Source organism: Glycine soja, chromosome 16 (assembly GCF_004193775.1).
Source record: "Glycine soja cultivar W05 chromosome 16, ASM419377v2, whole genome shotgun sequence".
NCBI classification, from domain to species: Eukaryota; Viridiplantae; Streptophyta; class Magnoliopsida; order Fabales; family Fabaceae; genus Glycine; species Glycine soja.
The window spans coordinates 15,008,120-15,014,119 of NC_041017.1; positions in this window are offsets into that span (position 1 = coordinate 15,008,120).

Genomic DNA, 6,000 nt, shown 5'->3' on the forward strand with positions numbered 1-6,000 from the left:
TTGATAGTTTGAGTTGTTCGGTTGTAAATTGAGGAGAATGGCTTTTTTTGTTTGTTGATTGTGTTGTAGATGGGGGGTTAGGTTGTTCGACTGTTGTTGTCGTTGGTTGAGTGTGTTGTGAATTTTAATTGCAGAAGGTGAAAGGAAGAGGAAGCAAAGGGAGGATTCAAGAGAGAGAGAGAGGAAGATGAAGGAAAAAAACTTACATTTTGTGATAGTTTTTAGCCGCCAATAACTTTATTACTTTAACGACATCAATATTAAATGGATGAAATGTCATTTTAAACCAATTTTAAGAAAATAATAAAGGATCAAAATGAACTTCATGAAAGATAAAGGATTAAACAGGAAAAAAAAATGACCAAATAGGTCATTTGACCATTGTAAATGAATAATCATCTTCTTTTCATTAGATATATCTTATATGTATACATAATAATAGTTTAGGAAGTTAACAATACTTGTGATATATTTTAAATTATTCAAGCGAAAATGATTATAACAAAAATTTAATTAGTGCATATATATATATATATATATATATATATATATATATATATATATATATATATATATATATATATACTTATTAGTTATTACATAATTTCTTTTATAATAATATAAATATATGTTAGAATGTTTAATGTAAAAATAATATGTCTAGTAGTTAAATTCTATTAATTTTCTTTATTACAAATCTAAATCTTTAAACTTGAATTTTTTTTCTTCACTCATGAAACAACACCATATTAACTTTTTAAAAATTTATTTAAATTTTTAAAATTACATCTACAAATTAATGTTGATGTAACACTCTTATATATGATTTTATAAACATGCATTAATTATTTTATTTATTTATTTTTATAAAACGTGTTAATAAGTTTAATCTAGCAAATCATGTGTAATTAAGAAACATAGATTGGAATTTCACTAAATTTTTAAAACTTTTTATTGATTAATTTTGAAAGTTGATACCACATAGTAAATAAAACATTTCATTTAAATTTTCAAAAAGGAAAGTGTAGTGTGGTCTCGCTAACAAGCATACATTAAAAAACGAGTAAAACATAAATGAAGTGGGATATGTTTGACTACAAAAAAAAACACACACACACACACAGATGAAGTAATGAGTATCAGGTGTATTCCCTACGTAAGAGTGATAGATACAACCCAAAGTATAAACATAAACACATATGGTGATAATGTAAGATGACTAAATATATACATATGCCAAACATTCTGAAGCATATGTTTACCCAAATCAAAATACATAGAAAGAAAAAGGATTATAGACTTAGAGTAGTCGTCACTAAAACCCAACCTTGTGTAGAAACTACACCAAAAGACCTAAGTCATAAGTCAGTAGTCATAGGAATCCTATCAGCAAGATACCTAGGAAGAAACCTCATATTCTTCCATTATCCAGCCCGCTCCTCTAGTTGGGTCCTCTCTTCCTAACTCTATTACAACGATAGGTGCCTCTAAGTCCCTCCCTCAACGGGGACCTCATCCATCTATCCTACCTTTCCCTCTTCCTTTGGGTCCTTCTCAAGCATCTTAAGGTCCTCCTTAGTCTTAGAGTCCTCCTTAAGCATCTTGGGGTCATTTTCAATCTCATAGTCCCCAAGCTCTACCACCAGAGGTGCCACCATCCTAGTCCCAGCCCCAACCAAAAAGGAAAAGTACACACCACTGGCAACCAAATATGGGAAAGTAAGGAGTAGTCAAGGTACACTCATAATCATTAAAGTCCTCTTTTGGTTCATTGGATGAAGAAGACGAAGATGTTGAGATTTCCACAATCTCAACTGGCATCGCTTGATGATAGTTGTTAGAACTGGATGGTCCAATAAGTCATATTTGAATGATCCAAATACTCATGATTTTAATGATAATAAAGATATAAATTGTTGATGGACTAATGACTTACATGAAGTGAGTGTTAGACTATTGGCAAGCGTACCAATATCGTCGCTAGTTACATATTTATAAGAAAAGATTATCTCCATAGGGACTTGAGTTACTCAATTCCTCTGGATAAAAGTAAATAGTTCAATAGTTATGTACAAATTCAATCAAAATATCATGGGTTTGTCTAACTAACGAAAGATAACTAAAGTAACGGAATAAAGAAAATAACGAAATTTAGTGAGTCAGAAATACGTAAAATTACAGAAATAATAATAACAAATTTAATTAATTCAAGAAAAACATAGAATTGGATTTCATCGTTCATACCCCTAGTATCTTAATAAGATTAACATATATGAATCATTTTCTAAAATTACTGATGCACACATTAAATTACCCCGAATCGATCCCTCGCACTCGAGAATCCTAAGAATATTTACCAAATATCAATCTCTCACATATGAAATAAATATCCCAACATTACAATCATAATCTCGTGCTATTTGCAATCAGAACAACATTTTTCATACTAATTAGAACAACCTCCAAACTGATCAGAACAACATTTTTTAAAATGCAATAGTGAGAAATGAAAACACAAAGATGGATTTCACAAAACCAAATGAGATTAAGATCAATTCGCATTTTGTTTCTAAAGAACATCAGAGAAAACACTTGATTTACATAGACAGAGGAAAACCTCTCAAAGGTGTATAATTCTCACACAAGCAAGTGTTTCATCTCAATTTCAATCACTGATATGTCATAAATCAATTTTGCAAATCATTTCCCATCAAATCAAAGGTAAAGTGCATAATCATCAAGGATCATTAGGGCTTTTAGGGTTGGACCTGACTTTGAAAGAAATTTTGGTTTTTTTGGATATTCAAAAATGCCTTGAGAATAGGAGAGCAACATAAAAACAAGCTAGCAATTAAAATGAATCATCACCTCTTATCCCTTCCCTTTTCAACCAAGTTATCACTATGTCCTATACCAAAATCCCAACTTATAAAATTTACAACAAATTTGTACAGTTTATAACATAGTGTACATAATTTAGACATTTATTTACTCACAAAGAACTTGTTCCCCTTTTCTTTTTCTTTTTCCTTTTTTTTTCTTTTTTTCTATTCTTTCTTTTCTTTTCTATTAACTATTTAATTTACCTTAATACCCACATTTAAAAACAGAGTATTTACATCACATTAGCCACCATATGATAGAAATCCCCAACAAAACACCTTTGCTCCCCTAACCTAAGGTGAGGTAGGAAACTTTTATCTTAGGTTTGTAACGACTCGCCTCGTCGCTATAATATCACAACTCTAAACCGTGAGAATTTCAATTTTTAAATGAAAACTCCATTAATTTGCTTATGAAAAATGAAAGTAATTTTTTTTTCTCGATATACATTCACCAAACAACGCACCATTACTTAAGTGAATACATACATACATACATACATACATACATATATATATATATATATATATATATATATATATATATATATATATATATACGTATAGTAACTCAGTACACATCATTCACATAATGGAAAGTAAATTTGTTTATACATATAATTAAATTTGTGATTTACATCCTCAATTCAACAAAAAGAATTATGGAACTGGCTATGGAGGAGTTGATTAACAAAACACAACTCTCTCCCAAAATAATCCCAACGTCATCACGTTGACTCGGCGACTCCACAAAAGAATCTCACTTCTCGTACTCTACTGCTGTCATTTTGCTCCCACGAACAAAGGTTCGCGATCATCACAGGTACCAACCACACGGTACAAAATTGTGAGGGGTGAGTTTATTATAAAAGAAATTAATACAAAAATCAAATAACCATAATTAGTAAGAAAACATTAACAAATATCACAAGCTTACACAAACATTCATCAGTCCAACATACACTCAACAAATAGTCATCATCCGTCCATAGTTCCAATCAATTATGCTAAGTATAATGCATGCACCTGACCTCAACTCTCAAATGCAATGTGGTACCATCTCCAAGGAAATAGCCTAAGCGTGTCCACACGACACTCTCACTTAGGAAAACTAGGCAGTAAGTATCGAGGTCACCCTGTCATGCACAGATAACTCCCCCTATGGTGATCAACCTGAGTCTCAAGGGAGTTCCAAACTGAGTGGCATGCCCCCAAGTACAAGTATTCCTCTTCATGAGAAACTACAAGTACTTAATGACAAAGTTTATACTATTTCCATGTCATATGAAGTATGAAACATGAATACCATTAATGCACTGACTGTGGATAATTAAAGATTCTAAGCTATTCCTCTCCAGAGATGCTTAAAACTCTTTAACCACTCTATTTCCCCCACCAGGGATATCCAACAAGGTCATTGCACCCCCCATGTACATACACAACATAGAACGTATGAAACATGGACACCACAATGCACTGATCGTGGATAATTAAAGATTCTAAGCCATCCCCCTCGAGAGATGCTTAAAACTCTTTAACCACTCTTTTTCCCCCACCAGGGATATCCAACAAGGTCACTGCACCCCCCATGTACATACATAACATACATCATCACAATGCATTTTCAACATCATCAACATTTCATCTCAATATCATTATCAACATTAGCATTGTCTCATCTGAATGACATTATCAACAATAACAACATCACCTCACATTAACATAATCATCAATAACAACATCAACTCAAATTAACATAATAATCAATAACAACATAATCTTATATCAATATTATCATAAACATCAACGTCACCTCATATTAATTAATGTCATCAATAGCAATATCATCAGTAAGTCACATTCCGTATATACATACATATATAGTTCATGCCTGAGATTCACACTACCTAGGTCTTCAGACAACACAAGTTTAATAAAAACAATAATGTCATTTATCAATAATAGACGTATGACATCCCATTAGTAAAAAATATTGTTTTTCTTGAAAACCAGCATGCAATAGGGACATGCATACGTTCTCATAGTTAGGTTCCCTAACCCAAACTATGGTATTAAAAACTATAAATGATAATAAACTCCCCTCACCTATCGTGAGCTCTCTGTCAGTTCCTCTTTGCGTCGCTCAGAGGTCTCTCTCGTTCACGCTTGTCAATCCAAACGCAATGTTCTATATATCAAATTGAAGGAAATTTAGTATAGATTTCAAAAACAAGGTTAATAACAATATTCAAAGTCAAATACCCCTGTCAAAACACAAAGGGCCGATGGGTATTTCGGATTCTACTAAAAAGAGACGTCATTTTGAAATTCCGCTCACACCAATGTGACTGAGGTTCAATGAAGGTCACAAAAATAACATCAATGTTATAAAAAGAACTTTTACAATATCTCATTTTCAAGGGTTTTTCAAAGGAAGTGTAAAAACATCCTATTACAGTACCCAACACGAGAGATACTAAGAGAAACTCAAACTAACTAGGAGAAAGGCTTAGAAGTCAAGATTACCTCAGAAAAGCTACGAAATGAAGGATTGGGGGAATTTTCTCCACTGAATCCTTGAGGTGGATTCTGAGGATTCCACTTTGATTACAACGTTCTTCTTGGTGTGGAGGTTCGACGGCAAGCAACGATGGCTCGTAGTGGCCACTGATGGTCGTGGGTGGTGGTGAAGAAGGTGTTAGGGTTTGGGTGGGCGTTCAGAGAGGAGGAAAGGGGGAAAATCATGTTTTTCACGTTGAAGAACGTATTTATAATCTGTAGATCTCACTTAGTGAGCTCGTCTTGCTAAGTAGGAGTCCACTTTTCGCGCTTAGCGCGACAATTCGCACTGAGCACAACTCCCTCTGCACTAATTCTCACTCAGTGCGCTAATTCTCACTCAGTGCAATTCCCTCTCGGGTTGGAATTGCACTTAGCACGCCCCTCGCGCTTAGAGAGACATCAAAAGTTTTTATTTTAAAATCTCAACGGTCAGACTGTGGAGAATTGTCTTAGGAACCTCCAACCAAAATTTGAAGATGATCCACCGGTTAACATATCCAGTGATGTAGCTCCATGTGGAGCTTGTAGACCACGAATCTTCTTCATCATTGAAGTC